General features: G+C 39.1%; 1 pseudogene; it reads left to right on the plus strand.

Moving 5' to 3' along the window:
• The first annotated feature begins 1963 nt into the window (after positions 1 to 1963).
• On the plus strand, positions 1964 to 22893 carry LOC116271827 (annotated as a pseudogene).
• The last annotated feature ends 266 nt before the right edge of the window (positions 22894 to 23159 follow it).

Genomic DNA, 23159 nt, shown 5'->3' on the forward strand with positions numbered 1-23159 from the left:
TCTGGTCTTCTCATCATTGAAAAAACTCTAACTACCTGCACATTGACTGAAGAGATGGCATTAAATCACATTCACTTTTAAATTTTCTCACACTGGGCAGGATCAAACAACGTTTCATGGTTAAAACCAAAGGAAATTAAGAAGTCAGGATTTTTTATTTCTTTGCTTAAAATCTCTTTATATTTTAATGTATTTAAAATCTTTTATTTTGGAATAATTTTATATTGATAGAAAGTTGGAAAAAATGTACTGGGAGGTCCTGTGTACTCTTCATCCAGTTTCCCTCATGGTAACATCCTGTATCATGATACTATCAAACTAGGAAACTGATTTTGGTGCAATCTACAGAGATTATTTGAATTTAACCAGTTTTCTATGTTCTCATGGATACACACATATGCACGTGTATGTAGGCTTATGTAGTTTTATCACATGTGTAGATTCAGATGACCAGCTTAGATACAAAACTGTTTCTAGGGTCCCCTTCATGGGACTCCTTCATAGCCACATCCACTCCTCTACCCCATCTCTAAACCCTAGCAACCACTAATCTGTTCTCAATTTCTAATTTTGTTGTCTCAGTGTTTATTTAAATGGAATCATACTCTATGTGATCTTCTGGATTGACTTTTTTCATTTAGAGTAATTCCCTGGAGATTCATCCAGGCTGCTCTACAAGTTAATTATTCATTCCTTTTTATTGTTGAGTGTCTCCCATGGTATGGATGTACCAGATTTTAATCATTCATCTGATAAAGGCCATCTGGATTGTTTCTAGTTTTGAGCTATTATGAACAAAACTGCTATAAAAATTAGTTCACCAGTTTTTGTGTGAAGATAAGCTTTCATTTCTTTGGGAAATTAACCGAGGCTAATTGGGTTTCCCTCCCTCCCTCCCTTCCTTCCTTCCTTCCTTCCTTCCTTCCTTCCTTCCTTCCTTCCTTCCTTCCTTTCTTTTTCTTTTTCTTGTATTTGGGTCTTGCACTGTCACCCAGACTGGAGTGCAGTGGTGTGACCTCAGCTCATTGCAGCCTCCAACTCCTGGGCTCAAGCAGTCCTGCTGCCTCAGCCTCTTGAGTCATTGGGATTACAGGCATGAGCCACCGTGCCTAGCACTGGGTTTCTTTTTGATTATACATAATATTGAAAATCAGTAAATTTTTGATAGTCTTGAAAGAAATATATAATTTCCTCCTTCATCAATGTGAATAAATTATATTGATACATTTTTTGTTTTTAAACTGGACTAGAAATGTAGGTTGCATCCATTCTGAGTCATTGAATAGGGAATTCGTGCTTACTTTACAATCAATGTGGAGAGATAAAAGGTTTATGAGGAAAGTAATATTTTATGTAGATTGATCTGGCCATAGGTTTTAGGATGAATTAAAGTAGAAAAAGACAGGAGATAGATGATGGAGCCAGGTGAACAAAGACACAATCACTTTATAGTGAAAGAATGATGGTCAGGAGGACTAGGAGATTCCTGTTCTGATCTCATTTCTATCACTAAACTTGTTATATATGCCACCTTCATCAAGTCATTTAACTTGTTTTGTTTGTTTGTTTTTGAGACAGAGTCTCACTCTATTGCCCAGGCTGGAGTGCAGTGGTGCCATCTCGGGGCACAGCAACCTCAGCCTCCCAGGTTCAAGCAACTCTCCTGCCTCAGTCTCCTGAGTAGTTGGGATTATAGGCACCCACCACCACGCCCAGCTAATTTTTGTGTTTTTTAGTAGAGATGGGGTTTCACCTTGTTGCCCAGGCTGGTCTCGAACTCCTAACCTCAAGTGATCTGCCCGCCTCAGCCTCACAAAGTGCAGGGATTACAAGCCTGAGCCACTACATCTGGCCCATTTAACTTTTCTTGACTTTGATTACCTCATTTGTAAAATGAGTGATTTGGCCTGAATCCGTAAAATCCATGATTGCTTTCAAATCTGCAATTCTATAATTCCAGACCATGAGGGAACAGTCAGGGTTTTTCCACTGGGAAAGGAAAACAGAAGATGGACCTGATAAGCATCTTGAAGGTAAGAATCTACTTGGCTTAGTGACTGATTGAAGATAGAGCCCAAGATGAACTTTCAAAAAGACTTCTAAACTTCAACGCTGGGTGACAGAAAAAGGGCAACACTATCAGTTCAACAAAAATGAACTCAGCAAGATAAGGTCATTTTGGTTGAAGGACTTTTTAAAGTTTAATTTGGATATGTTTTGTCTGCACACAAGGGAGTTGTGTTATACAACTCCTGGAGGCAGTATTTATATGGTATTCTAAGTAAATGGCTCCCCTTCCTATGAGAGGTATATAGTATACCACCTGCACAGCTGTAAACAAGCCTTCACTGTGGACATCCAGGTGGAAATGTCCAAAAGATAGTTGGATATGAGTCTGGCATTTGCAAAGGAGTATGCGTGGGAAATGTTAGCTTGGAGTTAAGGAGTTAGTGGTAGACAACATATAGAGGCTGTACATTGAGAAAAAGTACATGCTGTGACTAGAAGCAAGCCGTTAGCTGTAATCAAATGTATGATTTAGTTGGATTATTTCAATAAAACTATACCCAACTATTATAAGTGTTTATTTTATAATAGTTTATTTTGTCTCATTCTGTACATAATGTTGTATAAAAATCAAGTATAGCCTAATTATAGATTCTTCATGCCTGTAAAAGTCAGATGATTCTAAAATTAGCAAGAAGTTATACATCTGTGGGCCAAGCAAGTGGTTGAAAAGTGATAAAATAAATTTATTGCCCAACAGATGCATCCAAAAGTTTTACTTTATAAAAAGAGATTAGGTTATAAAAATGGGCAAAGATTCAGAGTTTCTTTTCTTCACATAAGATGAAGAGCTCCTCCTAAATTGTATTTATTCTTGAGTATTCACTGTGCACATTGCTGTCAGGAATCTTTCTGGTTGATGGTTAGTCTGTGTTTGTGATGTTTTATCTCTAGGAAGGATGCCAGTCTGAGGATGAGTTATAAAATACAAAAATGACACCTACTAAAGAGAGGACCACCTGTGTTACTTTTGAGTCAATCCAACTGATATTCTTGCTAGGAGATACATGGTGTCACTAAATAACTAAAAAAAATTGAACAAAGCAGATATATCTGAACCTGTATTTTCTAATGTGCATCAACCTTCAAAGTCAAAGTGTAATCCTTTTGGAAGATTTGTTTACCGTTGCTAGAGACTGCATGTTGGTGATCCCCAAAATTCATATGTTGAGATCCTAACCCCCAATGGGATGATATTAGGAAGTGTGGTCTTTGGTAGGTCATTGGGTCATGAAGTCAGAGCTTTCATGAATGGGATTGATGCCCTTATAAAAGAGACTCCAGAGAGCTCATGTGCCTCTCCCACCATGTGAAGACACAATAAGGCACCCTCTCTGAACTAGGAAACAGGACTTCATCAGACACTGAATCTGCTGTTCCCTTGATCTTGATCTTGGACTTAATATCTAGAACTGTAAGAAATAAATTTCGGTTGTTTTAAGCCGCCCAGTCTATGGTATTCTGCTATAAAAGTCCAAACAGAGCAAGATACCCATCTACTCATTAGTTCATGAACTCTTTAGCTGCTGAGCTGATATATGAACTATGCAAGAAAATAAATGTTACATTATAAACACAACTTATTTCTGCCCAAACTTTATTATCCAGCTTAATCACATTTAAATCAATAGAATGACTTTTTGCTGCTTTCCAAAAATTCCCTCAAAGAACTAAAATTTACCACCATCACACAAAGACATAAGAATAATACAATGGATTTTGGGGATTTGTGGGAAAGGGTGGGAGAGGTGTGAGGGATAAAGGACTACACATTGGGTACAGTGTACACTGCTCTGGTGATGGGTGCACCAAAATCTCAGAACTCAACACTAAGGAAGTTATTCATGTAACCAAAACCACTTGTTCCTCAAAAACCTATTGAAATAGAAACAATCATGTTTAATGGTAATGTAGCTATCCTAGGAAAAGACCAACCCATTTTTATCACTCTTTATCACTGGCCCATCACAGATGACAGCTTTCTATCTTATGGAATTATTTGCACAAAGTATATATAAGGATGTATATTTGCAGCATTACTTATAACAGTAAAAAAATAAAATGATACAGTCATCTAGTTAATGCCACTGAATTGTACACCTTGATGGTTAAATGACAAATTTTGTTATATATGTTTTGCCATATTAAAAATATAGTAAAGAAACTAGTGAATTGTAAAATGAGTTCATTGTATGGTATGTTAATTATGTCTCAATAAAGATATTTTTAATCCCCCCAAAAAATAAAATTTATCACCATTAAGAAGATTCAAAACAATTATTCTTAGACCACGAAGACATTCTTGAAGTTCTAAAAATTTTTGGAGTAATAAGAGTATAATAGAGTCAGACAAGATGACTCCTTTGAAAGATTGTTATGTTTATACTTAAATTTAGTCACATTATTTTGTCATAATGATTGTGTGGATTGGGAGGAAGAACCTGTAATTTGTATCAGGCAGACCTGACTTCAATTATTCATTTTACCTCTTAAACAAGTGTATGACCAGCTGTATGTATGTGTCATCACTAAGACTGTTTCATCATCTAGTCAATTAGAGGTGGTAATAATACTTACATCATAGATGTTTTGTGGGAATCAAATCAATGAAAAGTAATTAGCATAGTGTTAAATACACATCATTTGGATACCAGATTATTCTGAGGAGATTCTGTCAGTGAGTCAGTCTGTTCCTGGAGACTTCTCACTGATGCCAAGGACAGCTTCTTTTGTGAAAGATAGAAGTCCTGGAAAAGTGAAAATTATCATATGGTAGCTCATGCTTCATGATTGGTTCTTGGGAATGATGAAGACTAAGGGCCATCCACACAACTAGGTAAGAATCAATCCCTACTTATTCAGCCAGTGAAGAAACTTGATCTTATTCTTTATTTAATTCCAAAATGTAGTAAAGAAATATTTATATTGCTAATGAAGACAGGTGCTGTCTAAACCTTAACTGAATTCTCATTTAAGGAGGACCTTCATTAGGCCCTTCTACATCAGTAAGTTCCTCCTGCCTTCTTTACACTGATAAATAGCCCATTAAGTGTTCCTTCTGACAATGGCTTTCCTCATTTATAGCGTCTTATACATTCAAAGAGCTGACACCTCATCTTGTATATTAATTTGATACTAATTGTATAGTCAGTCTAAGCCTTCCTTTCCATGGCTTCTTCCCCAAGCTGTCTTCTTCCTGAGGGCCAGTTAAGGACTCAATTGCTGAGCAGACCTGCTAGACCTCACTTCAAAAGGTTTGTTAATCTCCTTGGAATCACCCCTTTGAGCTCACTCCTCTTGCTTTTCATATTCAGATTGGACTGCATTAGTCTTCCTCATTGCTTTGTAAGGAAAAGAGAGAAAGTTGGGAGTGGGTGGAGAAAGAAAGACACAAGATGGGGAGGAAAGGAGGAGGAGGTGAAAGAAGGAGATTACATAAAGATGGAAAAATAAGAGTTGTAAATAGGAAGAAACCGTCACTGCCAGAAGTTAAAGTGAATGGTTTATAACCTTTTAGAGGTCAATGACCTTCTTTAAGATTCTTTGAAAACTATAGCTCGCCTACCCAGAAATATGCTTATATGCACATACATAGAAAATTTCACCTCCCATTTCAGAGAGTATACATACCTCATAAAGTGCATCCATAAGCCCCAGGTCAGTAGTCTACAACAATGACCTCCCATCACGAAATTCAGTCACACCATTTCCAATTTATGTGACACTGATTTGAGAATCATTTTGTGAAAATATCTGACTTATCTTACAGTTGGTTGATTTCCTAGTGCTCTGCATGAGATCTTCCTCTGTCCCCACATTCTTTGGGCTTACCCATTTCCCAGGCTTCCACTGCCCTCTCTATGAGTAGTTAACCATTTTTTTCCCTCTTTAGGAAACTCATGAAAGTTACAAAACCTCTATCTACAAACACACACATACACGTTTATAGTCTCAGTTTGGCACTCAACCTTTTAAGCACTCATGTGCCACCCAAAGTTCATCCATGGATGCAAGATTTGGAACTACTGGATTAGAGGGAACTAAATGTTTATTTATTAAGTGGATTCAAGCATGTGGCATTTTTACTGGGTTCCTAAATCTGTTCCATTGGTTAATAGAAACAAGGTGTTTGTTTGTTTGTTTTTAAAAACTATGTAATCCAGTCTCAGATCTTCCTGGCTTTGAGCTTCATTATGGAAATCTTGATTAAATCCCCAATGTTATAAACGTTAGTGGCTCACATGGAGCTCCGAAGAGCCCGGTATAGTCCCCTAGACTCTTCAGGGCACTGTGAGTGAGCAGTTAGGTACAGGCCTTGGTCCATTGTGCTCAATTGAGAACTAAGTCAACATGTCTTATTACTATGCTAAATTATGATGGAAAATCAATCTCTTTCCATTAAAAATAGTCTTTTCTGGGTTAACTGAGTTCCTTTGGATACTTCTCAGTGTTTTAGAATTCCATCTCACCACACCTACCTCCTTCCCCTCTAAGACAGAGAAGAGGCAATGAGTTGACATGGACATCTTTGTGTGGGTCCTTATTGGCCTCTACAGTAATTTCCTCAACAATGCCCTCCCCAGTCATTGGGAACTATTCTGGCATTTGATGATGAAGTCCAGGACTTGTGAAATACAAGGTCTACGCTCTCAGCTCATCTAGGCCCAGAGTTATTCACCATTCTGCTGACTTAGACTCACCTCTTCCCTTGTCTGCCTTTCAGGCCCTCTGAATCTCAACCACATCCTCCATCCAGCCCCAGAGTTAGATCGTCCACCTGCAGCCCTTGCCGTAGCGTCAACTTGCTCCTCATGGCAGCGGCCCCATGGGAGACCTGTTGGCTGTAAACATCCAGCTATTTTCTATATCCTCCACTGGGAGCATGTGAAAATATCTGGATACATTTATGCCAGATAAAAGCTGAGGGAGACTTGGCCCTCTCTTTGCCTGGATCTGCCTTGCATCCATTTTTCTTCTGTTATGATTATCTCTTGTTGGTGAGGGGGTACTCAGAAAGGTGATTGTTTTAGTCTATTTTCTGTTACTCAGAGAAATTTATAAAGAAAAGACATCTATTTCTCATAGTTCTGGAGGCCGACAAGTCCAAGAGCATGGCACCAACATCTGATGCAGGTCATCCCATGGCAGAAGGACAGAAGGCTGAAGCAAACATGTGAGACAGAGAGAAGAAATCAGGCAAAACTCACTTTTATTACAAATTCAGTCTCGTGATAACTAACCCACTTCTGCAATAAGGGCATGAATCTATTCATGATGGATCTGCCATCACCTAATCATCTCTTAAAGGCCCCACATCAATTAAAAGTCAACATGAGTTTGGGAGCAGACAAATATTTAAACCACAACAGTGGTGTCCCAGAGTTCCAAAGACCAAATTTGGAATAATTCCACTTTGTTTTTTATTTTCCCCCTAAACCTGTTGGAAAATGTCCCCAGATTCCACACTTACGATAATAGGGCGCATGGTGTGGAGGGGGGCAGACTTATCTATGGACTCTTCCACTTCCTTCGTGGCCTCTTAACCCTTTCTTTTTTTCTCTCTCTCACCTCTCAGAATGCTACAGTTTTGTTTCTGGATAGTGTACCTTTCACTTACATCATCTCGGGTTCTCCAAAACTAGTAAAACTCTAGAATGCCAACTGGCCAGGCTCCGGGCTTGCCTTCAATCTCTCTCTCTCTCTCTCTCTGTCTCTCTTTCTCTCTCTCCTGCAGCTTCACTGCAGTACAATTTACACACCATAAAATTCGCCCATTTAAAATGTACAGTTCAATGACTTTTTAGTAAATTTGGTTGTGTAACTATCACTGTACTTTTGGTTTTTAAACACTTTCATTATCCCAATAAGATCATTCATGCCCATGTACAGTTAATCCACTTTCCTACCTCCAGACCCAGGCAACCACTCATCTACTTTTGTCTCTTCGTATTTGCCTATTGTGGACATTTTCTGTCAATGGAGTCATATAATCTATGTCGCTTTGTGTCTCGCTGATTTTACTTAGCATACTGTTTTTGAGGTTCATCTACATTATAGCAATTATCAATATTTCATTCCTTTTTGACACTGAATAATATTTCATCATATGACTATACCAAATTTTGTTTATCCATTCATTTGCTGATGAATGCTTGGTTGCTTCCATCTTTTGGCTATTATGAGTAGTGTTGCTTTGAACATTTATGTAAAAGTTTTTGTTTGGATGCCTGTTTTTAATCCTTTTGGGTGTATACCTAGGAATGGAATTGCAAGGTCATATGGTAATTCTATGTTTAACTTTTTGAGGAACTGCCAAACTGTTTTTCATAGTGAGTACATCATTTTACATTTCTACCAACAGAGTATGAGGATTCCAATTTCTGCTCATTCTTACTAACACTGTTTCTTTTTTATTATAGCCATCCTGGTGGGTGTGACAGGCTTGGTTCTTGCTATACAAAAGGAATTTAGAAATCTCTGACTCCAAGACTGCTGTTTTCCTGAGAAGTTCTCAGGGAATTAAACACCTAATTTGATAATAAAATCCCAGTTAGGACTACTTGTTTTCTATATGGTGTTGTCCATTCATTGAGGTACTGAAACCCGCTAATTTACTGGCAGTGGTAATGGAGGGTGTCCTAAGGCAAAATGATTTAAGAAGAATGAAAATGGTTGAATGTTTAAAAATATTATTCATGATATATTTGCTTTTGGATATGGATTGGGGAGAGGGAAAGCCCAAAATTGAATATGACTCGTAAAGCAATTTGGGAACATGAATGGGAAAAGATATCAAAGGTTATTTGGCCAAATAGTGATTGTGGGAGTTGATGCCAACTGCATTAAGGAAAAAAGATGACCATCTGAAGGCAGCAAAAATATGCCCAATTAGAATTGGCCTAGAAGAACACTAAAATGAAGGTCATTTAACAAAGACCTCTGGAAAAAAAAAAAGGGACGAAAAAGTTAAGCCAGCAGGATTGCTAGGAAGTAAGCACTAGAGCAAAGGTGCTGTGTAATCAAATAAGAGACAGACTTTTCTGAACCTGGTCAGATAGTAGCTAAGATCAATTTCTCAAAATACAGAACATTTGTTCTAGATATAGGAAGGGCAAGTAAGGTCTTATTAGAACAGAGAGAAATTTAAATTAAAACCACTGAAAAGATCAGGGAAAATGAAGCCTTACTGCTGTCTAAGATAGTGATTTGACCTACTATGGAAGCCAAAGCTCCTGAGTTCTCAAGAGACACACCTTCAAAAGATGATCCCAAAGCTTAGATCTAAGCCACTACATTTTTGAGGAAGCTACCTATCTAGGGAGACCAGCAGCACAGTATATAGTAAGCTTCTGGCTCAGGCACAGTTTTAAATCCTAGCTCTACCATTTACTAGCTATATTACCTTAGGCATTGCATTCATTCTTCCTGAGCCTCAGCAACCTCATTTGCAAAACATATATAATAACATTTACCCCACAGGGTTGTTAAGTGATTAAATTGTGTAGCATCTGTAAAGCTTGCAGCATATGGCAGGCACTCAGTATATGATACCTCTTATTATTATTACTATTATTGGCTGTAACAACAATGCTTTTAAAAGGGAGATGAGAGATGTTAGTAACTGGATACCACTGGCATTACTGAATTTGGATTTTATACAGTTAACAGCTAATTTATACTCAATACAGACAAGACTAGCAGGGGCCTCATCTAGAAGATAACTAGCAGGACTTGGGCTTGAGATATCACAGAAAACGTTCATGGAAGGCAGTAGAAAGAATATTCATTATGGGTGAATTTTAAAAAGCTGTTTGATCTTCAGCAAATCATGACTTTCTCTTTGAGCCATGGTTGTGTTACTGGAAAAAAGGTGGCCTCAATTCAGACCCCAAGGGGGAGGTTCTTGGATCTCATGCAGGAATGAATTCAAGGCAAGTCACAGAGTACAGTGAGAAGATATAGCTTATTGAAAGTGACTCCATTACAGAGTAGGGTGTCCTCAGAAAGCAAGAATATGCCACCTTTAAGTTTTTCATATATAGGGTCCTTGTCTATGCAAAGGCTAAATTAAGCTGTACTTATGTGTGAGTGAGCAGACAGGATAACAAAATTTATTATTCTATTGATTTAAAAAAAAACTATCCTTGATGTTTTACTGTGTATGTACATCAAAACATCTTGAAAACATATTGTTTTGGGTATTGGGACAACTGAACTTTCTGTTGTTGTAGGAGTTTGTCCTTGTAGGCCTTACCAAACTTTTTTATTTAGCTGTAAACATCTTAGGACCATGGGGGGTGACCAGCAAGGAATGTGCCTTGTTAGTCTCGAGATGGAGTCTTTTGGTTATTTATTTATTTATTTATTCATTCATTCATTCACTCTGAGACAGAGTCTCACTGTGTCACTTAGGCTGAAGTGCAGTGGCGCGATCTTGGCTTACTGCAACCTCCGCCTCCTGGGTTCAAGCGATTCTCCTGCCTCAGCCTCCCGAGTAGCTGGGATTACAGGCACCCACCAACACGTCTGGCTAATTTTTGTATTTTTAGTAGAGATGGGGTTTTACCATGTTGACCAGGCTGGTCTTGAACTCCTGACCTCAAGTGATCCACCCGCCTTGGCCTCCCAAAGTGCTGGGATTTACAAGCGTGAGCCACTGTGCCCAGCCGGAGTTGGTTTTAAAATGATGTCACTCTGGCTTTCCTAGGCTTCTGTTTCCCTAATAGTGGGTATATAAAAGTTATCCTGCAATTGCTTGTGGACAGTGCAAAGTGCCCACAAGCAAAGGTGTGGGGCAGGGCGCCATATAGGACACTCCTTGCTGTCTCTAACACATCCTAAGCCTGTTTCCACCTCAGGACTTGTTCACCTCTTATTCTCTCCACCTGAAACTCTCTTCCCTAAGGTAACACATGAATTGCTCCCTCACTTCCTTCAGGCCTTTCCTCAAATGTCGCCATCTCAGTGATGTTTTCCCTGACCACCCTACTTAAGGGAACCCCTAGCACACCGTACTTCCCTTTCTTGCTTATTTCCTCCATATCACTTTTCTTCATCTAACATACTGTCTAATGTCAGCTCCACAAGGACAGGATTTTTCTCTTTATGTCCACTGCTGTATCCTCCCTGCTCAAAACAGTGCCTGGCACAGTGTGGTGCTCAAAAAATATTTCTTGAAAGAATAAATGATTTTATTCCATTTCAATGCTGTCACATGCCCAGGATCAATGGTTTTAAAATTAGAACAAAGGAGATGGGGAAAGGAAATGAATGTGAAAAGAAGAGTGAGGCAAAGCCTACCACCGAGCTCCTTCCTTGATATGTTGCCTGCAGACCCCCTGATGAGGTTTATAGATCAGTGGAAATATAAAAAAGGAACAGTTGATTTCCAGTCACAAGAGGCTGATCAAGGAAGTCTGGTCCAAGTATGGTCCACCTTTTGAGGTGATGTCTCCTCTGGTTTACTCTCAAAGTAAAAGTAGCAGATTGGCAGCCAAAAGGATACAAATGCACTAGGGATGCATTTGTAAAGACACTAGGGATGACTAAACCACTGACCCTGAATGAAAGCAGCGTCAAAGTTGGGAAGTAAATAATTTGTACAGACACTAGGGATGGCCAGGTGTGGTGGTTCATGCCTGTAATCCCAGCACTTTGGGAGACTGAGGCAGGCGGATTACCCGAGGTCAAGAGTTCGAGATCAGCCTGGCCAACATGGTGAAACGCTGTCTCTACTAAAAATACAAAAATTAGCCAGGGTGGTGGCAGGCGCCTTTAATCCCAACTACTTGGGAGGCTGAGGCAGGAGAATCGCTTGAACCCAGGAGGCGGAGGTTGCAGTGAGCCGAGATCGTGCCATTGCACTCCAGCCTGGGGGACAAGAGCGAGACTTCGTCTAAAAAAAAAAAAAGACACCAGGGATGACCTGACTGCTGACGGCCTCCCGTGTATCTCTCACAGTCATGCCCTAAGTTCTGTAGACTTGGCATCCCACACAGAAGGAAATCTCTACCAGGTTTGAGAGTTAAGAACTTTGGTTTCCTGTATTTTACACCCACCTCCCTCACCCCTTATTCAGCATCCAGAGACAACTCGTTTTACTACAGAAGGCAATAATTTCCCTATTCAGAATGTCATGTCACCAAAGCTCATGTTCTGTGCTGGGGCCTTGAAATTCTTGCTGTATCAGCCTAAGAGTAGTCTCTATTTTTCTGTGCCTGAACTACAGGACCTAGTTTCCATTTTGGTCCTCACTGAGGCCTGCTCTGGTCAGGTCTGGCCATGGCCAACCACACCAGTCACAGGTGGTGTGTAATATCACATTGGCAGAGCATCAGAAGAAAGGCAGCACAGTCTCACAATACATGAAGAGTAGGCTTAAGAAGCAGGAGCCAAAATTGATGTAATGGAAGATAAAACTATCAACATGGTGATCCAATTGAGAAGTGTCATTATGCGAGATGAAAAGGCGAAAGAACAGCCAGCAGAGTTCTTGGCTTTTGTTTGCAGAAGAAGATGATACTAAACAAAATTGATTCATAGAAATATAGACATCATAAAATGAAAGAACCATCTGGATGTTTGGGGAGCGTGTCAATAGGAAATTATAGGACTGATCTCGAATATCCTAGTGCCAGTTCTCAATTCATTGTGTCTTCATTTACAGCATTAGGCCTTCCAGTGGGGACCTTTGGCATGGCCCTTAGGAATTAGTCAGAATGCAGGATGCCACAAAAGAAGGGAAAGCTGAATATGACCAATACAGAATTATTGTATACTTTTGAGTTTCAGTGCTTTAAGTTTAAGAAAGTGGGAGATAGTTAATGGGGTTAGCTTCCAGCCCACCCACCAGTCTCTGTAACAACAAAAGCTCATTAAGTGTCACACAAGAGCCTTCTCAGCCAATGTTATGAAAGAGGAAAAAAAAAAAAAAAAAACAGCAAGCCAATGCACATAAAGAAAGTTTATAAGGGTCTTATTAAAATAGAGTGAAGGTATGAGTGTAAAGAACCAAAAAAAAAAGAAAAAAATCACAATTTAAGTGATGAAAAATGGTGGACACGTGAATAGGTGACTCATATCTTAGAGATGTGGTAGATTAAGTAGTGAAAGGATAACGGAAGAGTACTGGAGAGTACTGACTTAACTAGGAATTTATACACACTGCCTATGGGCTTATTATTGAGTTTGTTTCTGGGGAATTTACAAATATAAGTTTTTATAATAAAGGAAAAGATGTCCTTTCCTATAGTCATAGTTTTCAGCAGTGAACAGGAACCAGAGACATGGTTTTAAATCACTGATTCCGATGAAAGCAGTGTCAAAATTGGGAGGTAAATCTGGTTAGATTAAGATTCTTTTTGGTTTTCTCTATATTTTCTTATGAGTATGTGGTGCTGAAAGGGACATGGCGGGCAATGGAAGCAGGAGGGCTGGCTTTCTTAGACACCCTGTCCCTGGGATTAATTTCATATGCAAAAAAAAAAATTCCAAATCAAACAGTTACATGGAATGTACTGAAATGCAGAGAAAACTGTTAATCAGCAATAAAAAATAATGAAAGTAATTTTTAGAAACAACATTGTTTTCAACAACAGTATGGTGTGAGGGAAGAACATTGCCTGGGAATCTAAGCCAGTTCTATTCTGAGGTCTGTCACTGCCACGCACAGCAGAGGACCAACATACAACGCCCCTCCTGAGCCTAAAAGGCCATGACAAGATCAAAATAAAGGGAAACCTGTATTCCCACAGAATCCAGAGATGGGAGCCATCCAAATGACAAAGACTTTGCATGATTCCAGCACCAATATCCTACTTGTTGCCTAGTGATATTACGAGTGAAGTATCCCTATTCCCACTTTATTAGGAATCTTACACTGTTGATTTTCCCTCTTCCCTGAATCTTCCATTTTCCCTTGTTTTTTGGCTAATTTCCATTGCCATTTAAAGTGACTCTAGATTCTATCATCTTAATAAACGCTGACAGGATCCCAAATGCCTCTTCCATATCACTGCAATGTTCAGCATGAAAGAAAGATGATGTAGATATAAGATAAATCTAAGATAAATGAGGTTAAGTAAAAACCTTGTAGTACTAAATCTGAATGTGCAAGTAAAGTTCCTATTATCCAAACTGAAGAACTGAAGAAAGGAAAGACTTCCTGTTCCTTCATTATAGTCCCAAGCTCCAAGCAGTGACCAAAGAACCACTGGTATGGTTTTGTTATATATATATATATATTTGACATAGGCTCATGCTCTGTCACCCAGGCTGGAGTCCAGTGGTGCAATCATGGCCCACTGAAGCCTCTACTTCCCAGACTCAAGCAATCCTCCTACGTCAGCCTCCTGAGTAGCTGGGACTACAGGCGTATGCCACCATGTTTGGCTAATTTTTCTTTTTCTTTTTTCTTTCTTTCTTTTTTTTTTTTTTTGTAGAGATGGAATTTCACAATGTAGGCTGGGCTAATCTTGAACTCCTGGGCTCAAGAGATCCACCTACCTCAGCCTCCAGAGCTGGGGCTATAGGTATCAGGCACCGTACCTGGCCAGTATGGTTTTAAGCCAGTGAAAGTAGCATCTATGTTGGAAGGTGGAGCTGGTTAGATTTGCACGATTCTTAGTTTCCTCTGTATTTTCCTATGTTTCTTTTGTGGTTCAAGGTACTTTTTCTTTGACTGTGATTAAGGATTGTGTGGTTCATGGGAATATAAAGTAATGAGACCCGTTTTCCCGTAAGACAGATACATTCACTGAGGAGTTTATATGCTTTGCTCTGAGATAATATTTGTACAACAGAAAACCTGAAGTGGTCCCCAAAGTGTCAATATTTTAGTCTGTGCCAAATAAGATAGCTGAATAAACATAACTGAAGTAACCAAATACTGCCAATTTTATAGCAGCATACAGGCATGTCCTGATTGTGGAGAATAACAGGTATATTCTGTTATTTACTGTTATTAAACGCTAATAACTGCAAACCTACTCTTTTACTTGGAAATCAAAAGTATGTGTCTATGTCTAGATATTTGAGTTTAGAATTATCTCCCAGTTAGGTCTTTAATAATGATCACTCTAAATCCTTATGTCATGCTATCTCCATCCTCAAGTGTAACTAAATCACAGGCACATTTTTCATAATTAACCACATTTGAAAATCCTGATGCAGAGCAGATAACATATATTCCTGTTGACAAAATATCAGGTGCAATATAGATCAGAAATATACATTCCCAGATTTTATCCCAGAAAATACATGAACTCAAGATGGGGAGCTACCATTTCAGGATTTTTTTTTTCTAATTGTCTTTGCAAAGATTGTATGATGTATGATGAAAAGTTGAAATGTAGTGTAATCTACATTATAATGTATAGTTTCCTCTTTAAGAAGTAGTTTATACATTGGCAACTGGGGATAGCTATCATAAGTTAGAGTTCAGTATGTGTGAAAGAGAATTAGAAAAAAATACTAAACTTATGTGACTGAATCACTTCCACAAAAATTTGGAACAGCCTTGATTAAACAAGAATGAACCAAAACTATAAAAAGTGAACTCAGAGACTTGAAAGTGGAGATATGTAAAGGCCAGAACTAAATAATTATTATTGTGTCTTGATGCAGTCGCTAAGAATTTTATTGTGTATAATTTTTACTTCAGTGTTGAACAGCCATTGTGATAGGAAGAACTTCAGTTCTCAACACTTTTGCTTCATGAAGGATGAAATAAAACAGAGTTTGTGCTATCTTGGTTTTTGGTTATAATAAAACTATTCAAACAGTTTTTATATGTTTATTATTTTCCATCTATTTTTCTGCATGCTCCTCTGTTCATATGATACTGCCTCAGTCAGGCTCGGTGAAATCAGTGAACTGGCCAGGTCAACAAGGCCTAGAACTGGACCAAACACAGGAGGATAATTCAGGAAGGTAGAGAGGAACATCAGGAAGATGAGGTAGTAAATTACAGGAACTCAGCCACAGACATTAAAGTTAACATACAACACTCCCATCTCTAGGACTCTGATTTTGGACGAGTCATGGCGAGACTCTAGTTCTGTAGAAACTGAATGTCAAGCAGAAACTCGTACATAAAAGAAAGAATATCTGTGGGAACTGGAGTGCAACTCAAGCGGATTTATTAATAGCAACCAGATCAGAGTGCTATTACCAGAACAAAGTGCAGAAATAGTGCAGGGCCATCAAACAGGTTGACTTTTATAGAGAATGGATGATAGGTAGCGTTTCTTATGTTTTCACTGCCTGTGACCTGATTTTTACCAGAACTTGGAGCAAGGCTAATCCTACCAATAGGATTACGTGGCCCTGATTACAGTGTTGGAGGCCTGCTAGGCAGAATTAGGCAGATCATTGTTCACTAAATAAATTATAGTTTGTTTAAGTTTAGTACAGGAGTTGCAAACTATGACCTACTGCTTGTTTTTGTATGGTCCATAAGCTAAGAATGATTTGTACATGTTTAAGTTGCTAAAAAAATAAAAATGAATAATATTTTGTGACATGTGAAAATTTTATGAAATTCAATTTCAAGATCCATAAATAAAGACTTATTGGAACACAGCCATGCGTATCTGTTTTCATATTGAATATGGCTACGTTCATGCTATAATGGCAGAGGTGAGTACTTGTGACCAACACCCTATGGTCTGGAGAGCCTTAAATATGTACTGTCCAGACCTGTACAGAGAAAGTTTGCCTAACTTGGTTTAGTGTATAAAGTCGGTGGACATACAGAAATTTCATAGCACTATATTTAGGGCCTGATCATGTTTAATTCTTTAAGAAGTTGCATACAACTCAGGGTAGAAATAAAAACCATAGCAATTGATGAGTATGATGTTTTGTGACTAAGAATTGACAAAGAGAAGAATTAAGTGAAACAAAGCATAATAGGTAGCCTTTCCTAGCCCTGCTCTGACAGAGGCTAGGACTATTCTGCCTCCTACATCGAGTGGGCCAAATCCTGCCTACAACCAGCAGGATACTAGGCATTCTCTCCTGATGGTAGGCATGATAAAATAGACATGATCCCCCAGGCAGTTGTGTGTTCACTGAACTGCCGCCTCTTCTCTGACCACCCATCCCCCTCTAGTGTTGGGTTACCCTCTGTGATTGACTTTTTGCCTTAGTTTTCTTATTAGGGTTCTCATTCCCACTTTGAGGCTAGAACTAATCCTCATTTCCAGCCTGATTGACTAGGACCCTGATTCTCTAAGAAATCCTTCCTACTCCCATTGCCCCTGGGAGCTGGATCCTGTTTTGTATAGCTTCCTCCTTTAGCTGGCACTTTGCTGTAATCCAAATAGACCATCTGGGATCAGTTCTTGGTAGCAAATGTTTGGTTCTACTGCTTTCCCTTACCCAACTCCAGGACTTGATCATCCTTTGAATAAAGCCCATTTGTCTCATCCTTTGAACTTTGATTTGACATGCCAAATGCAACCTTTTTTTCTTTTTTTAAATGTTGTGATAGGGTCTTGATCTGTCACCCAGGTTGGAGTGCAGTGGTGTGATTTCAGCTAACTGCAGCCTCAACTTCCTGGGCTCAAGCAATCCTCCCACCTCAGCCTCCCAAGTATCTGGGAGTACAGTCATGTGGCACAACACCCAGACAATTTTTAAATTTTTTATAGAGGTGGGATCTCACTATGTTGTACTGGCTGGTCTCAAACTCCTGGCCTTAAACATTCCTCCTGCCTTAGCCTCCCAAAGTGCTGGGATTACAGGTGTAAGCCACTGCACCTGGCCCCAAACACAATCTTGAAGGTACATTCCTACAACCAAGTTAGTCCATGAAATTTCAATCCAGCCTTTTCTAAGATTCTGTCCTACTCCTTTCCTCTTCTTCCTTTTGCTGAGGTCCCAGCATGCATCATGGTCTAGTATACATTTATTATACTAACCAACAGATCATAGACAATTAGAGCTGGAAGGAATCTTACAAGTTATAGATAAGAAGACCAATTTAGAGGTCCACAAAGGGGAATATACATATCAGTTCACTTTAACAAACAAGGAATAAGTAGACCCACATCCTCCAAGAAGTGCCTTGGAAATAAAAGTTAACTAGTTAACTGCCTTCAATGAGTCAATTTTGAATTTATTTATTTTTGACCCATCATAAAGAAAAGCCAAAAAACAAAAGTGGGATAAATCAAAATGACTGTAATAAGTCTGTCCAAAAAAGGAAAAGGAGAAAGAGAAGGAGGAAACCCATAATTTGAGGCTATATGTAAATAGAATTAGTTTTGCCAAGATGTCTCATTGTCTACCACTCCAATTCCCCTTTCCATTTCTGACAGTTGTCTCTTGGATTCTGTGTGACTACTTTAATGCCTAAATCTTTACAAGGAGAATCTCCAAATAAAATCTCAAATTATACTTGCTTGGTTACATTTGATTTAATGATCTGAACGGCACAAGTACTGGCCAACCAAAAAGGAAATCAGTTTATCATCAGCCCTGCCTCTAGCTACAGAGGCAAAATGAAAGGAGCACTGCGGCACTTATGGCAATTTCGCAAGGGAATCAGATAAATATCCCTTGCTATCATGGGAAAACAGTGGTGGAGTTAGGGTGGGAGTGGGGATTTGTATAGAGTCTTCCCTGGCTAATTACTCAGAATTATTTCCCTTAGAGGCAGTGTCCATCTTTTGCACGTGGCTGCTGAAGCGAATCACAGCATAGCAGGTCCAATCAGTTAAGCAATCTTAATGATCAATGCATTTTCCCTCTGCGTTCATTCTGCTGTGAACTAGATCGTGAAGATCGCTATATCAATTTAATCAACCATGCCTCAAGATTCAATGTAGCTATTGCATGTAGATTTTTAAAATGTTTGTTGCAACAACTCATGCCTCTCCCTGTTACTTATTAATATATTAAAAATTTAATAGCTCTCGACTGGCTAGAGTAGAATACATTTATATTATCCAGCACATAGTAAGCCTAACAAATATTTGTTGATAGCATTTAATGACTAACTCTACAAGTCATAATAGGATAATATAGACATTCATTTGGAAGTAGAGTATGCCCTAGATTAGGCCAGTGGTTCTTAACAGGAATGATTTTGCTACCTGCTACCAGGGGACATTTAGCAATGTCTGGAGACATTTTTGGTTGTCACAACTAAGAATGGCACTGTTTTCTGGCATTGATTGGGTAGAGGCCAGGGATGTTGCTATATATCCTAGAAAGCACTAAATGTACTAGACATCCCCTTTAAAATAATTATCCTGTTCAAAATGTCAAGAGTCTGAGACTGAGAAATCCCAGATTAGGCAGATAATAGACACTGAGAAGTTTGACTTTTTAAAAGTAGATGAGGAGGAGTGAATGGGCAGAGCTCAGAGGAATTTAGGACAATAAAACTACTTATGGCAATACAATGGTAGATACATGTCATTGTACATTTGCCAAAATCCATAGAATGCACAGTACCAAGAGTGAACGTAAATGTACACTATGGGACTCTGGGTGGTCATGATGCCTCAATGTTGGTTCATTGATTTTAATGAATGTACCACTCTGGTGCCAGATGTTGACAGTTGGGGAGGCTGCGCATGTTGTAGTGGGCAGGAGGTATATGGGAACTTTGTACTTGCTGCTCACTTTTGCTGTGGACCTCAAACTGCACTACAAATAAACCCCTGTTAAAAAAAGGAGATGAAGGTTCCCTTACATCAACTGTTTAAGAGTCAGTCTGTAAGAAGCAACAACCTCTCCTCTTCATCTCTGTCATCTGCTAGGTAGCTGTGAAGCAGAAACCAAGCACATGCCCAAGCAGTGTTTGCAGGCCTGGAATCCATGGTCATTGACGAAGTTCGCTCTGGCACATACCATGAGCTCTTCCAATCTGAGCATCTCATTATGGGCAAGGAAGATGCTGCCAATAACTATGCCCGAGGGCACCATTGGCAAGGAGATCATTGATCTCATGTTGGGCCAAATTCATAAATTGGCCAACCTGTGCACAGGTCTTCGGGGCTTCTTGGTTTTCACAGCTTTGTCAGGGGAACTGGTTCTGGGTTCACCTCCTTGCTCATGGAATGTCTCTCTGTTGACTATGGTAAGATCTCCAAGCTGGAGTTCTCCATTTACCTAGCCCCTCAGGTTTCCACACCTGCGCCAGAGCCCTACAACTCCACTCTAACCACCCACATCACCCTGGAGCACTCTGGTTATGCTTTCATGATAGACAGTGAGGCCATTTATGGCATCTGTTATGGAAACCTTGATATTAAGCACCCAACCTACACTAACCTGAATAGATTCATAGGTCAAATTGTGTCCTCCGTCACTGCTTCCCTGAGATTTGATGGAACCCTAAATATTGATCTGACAGAACTGCAGACCCACCTGGTGTCCTATCCCTGCATCCACTTCTCTCTGGGCAGCTATGCCCTCTGATATGGTTTGGCTCTGTGTCCCCAGCCAAATTTCATTTTGTAGCTACCATAATTCCCATGTGTTATGGGAAAGACCTGGTGGAAGATGATTAAATCATGGGGGTGGGTCTTTCCAGTGTTGTTCTCATGATAGTGAATAACTCTCACAAGATCTGATGGCTTTTGGAAACTGGAGTTGCTCTGCACAAGCTCTCTCTTTGCCTGCTGCCATCTGTGTAAGATATGACTTGTTCTTCCTTGCCTTCCACCATGATTGTGAGGCCTTCCCCAGCCATGTGGAGCTGTAAGTCCAATAAACCTCTTGCTTTTGTAAATTGCCCAGCCTTGGGTATGTATGTCTTTATCAGCAGTATGAAAACAAACTAATACACCCTCATCATCTCTACTGAGAAAGCCTACCATAGACAGCTTTCTGTAGCAGAGATTACCAATGCTTTCTTTGAGCAAGCCAACCAGGCGGTGAAACATGACCCTTCCTATGGTAAATACATGGCTTGCTGCCTGTTGTACCATAATGATGTGGTTCCAAAAGATGTCAGTGCTGCCATTGCCACCATCAAGATCGAGTGTACCATCTAGTCTGTGGATTGGTGCCCCACTGGCTTCAAGGTGGCATTAATTACTAGCCTCCCACTGTGGTGCCTGGCAAAGACCTGACTGAGATAGAGAGCTATGTGCATGTTGGGCAACAACACAGCCATTGCTGAGGCCTGGGCTCACTTGGACCACAAGTTTGACCTGATGTATTCCAAACATGTCTTTGTTCACTGGTAAGTGGGTAAGGAAATGGAGGAAGGAGAGTTTTCTGAGGCCCGTGAGGACAAGGCTGCCCTTGAGATGGATTATGAGGATGTTGGTGTGGAGTCTGTTGAAAAAGAGGGTGAAGAAGAAGAATACTAGAGTTAACACAGCAGAGGCAGGAGAATCGCTTGAACCTTGGAGGCGGAGGTTGCAGTGATTCGAGATTGCGCCCTTGTACTCCAGCCTGGGGCAACAAGAGCAGAACTCCGTCTCAAAAAACAAAAAACAAAAAAACAAAAACCAAAAAAGAAACCAGCACAGATGCTGCTTTCACAGGGAAGCTTATTCTGTTTTAAACATTGAAAAATTGTGGTCTGAAGAGTTAATTTGTATGCAGCAGTGTATGCTCTCATATACAATTACTGACTTAGGCTTTAAAACATGCATGCTGTATTACAGAGTGAAGCTGTTCATTTCTGTGATGGATTTTAAATAAAGTATTGCTTGTCTTTTTTTTTAAAAAGTATATGAAGTAGTTGGAGATAGAATTTTGGTTTTCAAAAATTAGTTTGTCTTCATTCTAAAACATTTTGGAGAAAACTGAAGACATGTTGAAATATTTACCTTATGTTTCAAAATGGCATATGTCATGTGACATATTTTCTTTAACTTTTCTTTCCATGTAGTTTTTTTAAAAGTCATTTTCATTAACCACCTTAATTACAACCAATTTCAAATGGCACTTGTGGTACTCTCAACATGTATGATTGTCCCACTTCTAAGCAGGTTTAAGGAGACCCTGCTTGCAGTTTTCGTCCTTTACTAGTAGCAAGGGAGAGCTGAAAAGGAGCTTTCAATAGGCTGTGTTTTACAATGTATGTAGAGCAATGACAAATTCACGTAAATCCAGTATCAGGTTCTAAAAATATCTGTGATGCAGGGAGGGAAAGAAATAGTTCTGGTAAAAGATACTTCAGTCTGCTGCCTGCTAAATATACTGGGAACAATACTGTGTACTATCTGCCATAGCCAAAATTCCATTCACAAAGTGAAGAGTAGCATGATCTACAAAAGTCATTTCCAATAGACCAGTAATAGCCTCAAGGATATGAAAAACTTCAAACAATCTTACTTTCAGCATACACTTTTTGAATTAGTGAATGATGTTTAATAATAAACATTTTTAACATTCGCTAGTGTTTTTCCTATTTTTTCTTTTGTCAGCCTTCTGTAGTTAAACATAAGGTACTGTGACAACAAAGTGCCAAGATTATAAACCCACGAAAATGCAGAAAATTCGCCAGACTCTTTAAGAGTAATAGTGCATATCTCAAGCTTTATGTCTAACCTATTAAAATGATGAGGAAATAGTTTACCCAAGAATCAACATTATTTACCACATAGCATTTAGACCTGTAAGCTATTATCATAGCCCATATATCATTGTGACTTTTATGAAAAGATAAGATTTTTAGCTTTTCATTTTGCCAAGTTCAAATCCCTAACCTAATATTTCATTTCCAGGTATTTTTTTCAGTACCTAGAACTATAGTCTATTATCACAGATATACTTTATGAATAAGTAAAGCTTTACTTCCTCCACTGAACTCCTCAAGGCCAGGAGCCATGTTTTATTCATCCAATAACATGATGTTTACCTAGTGTACTTCCCTGGCACCACAGGAGGTGACCAATAAATATACATTGAGTTTTATTGACTACATGAATATTAGCTACTTTTAATTGTTGATATGTGAAAAATGAGATTTCAGGTAGTTACACTAAATACACCTTATTCTTGGTTTCACTTAAATTTCATGTTTAGTTTAGATTTTCAGGAAACAAGAAAATAAACAATTTTCTCAAATATGAGTAAAAGTTCCTAACCTATGCTCTGCAGATTTTTTTATTTGAAAAAAA

The sequence above is a fragment of the Papio anubis genome, chromosome X, assembly GCF_008728515.1.
Source record: "Papio anubis isolate 15944 chromosome X, Panubis1.0, whole genome shotgun sequence".
In the NCBI taxonomy this organism is placed as follows: Eukaryota; Metazoa; Chordata; class Mammalia; order Primates; family Cercopithecidae; genus Papio; species Papio anubis.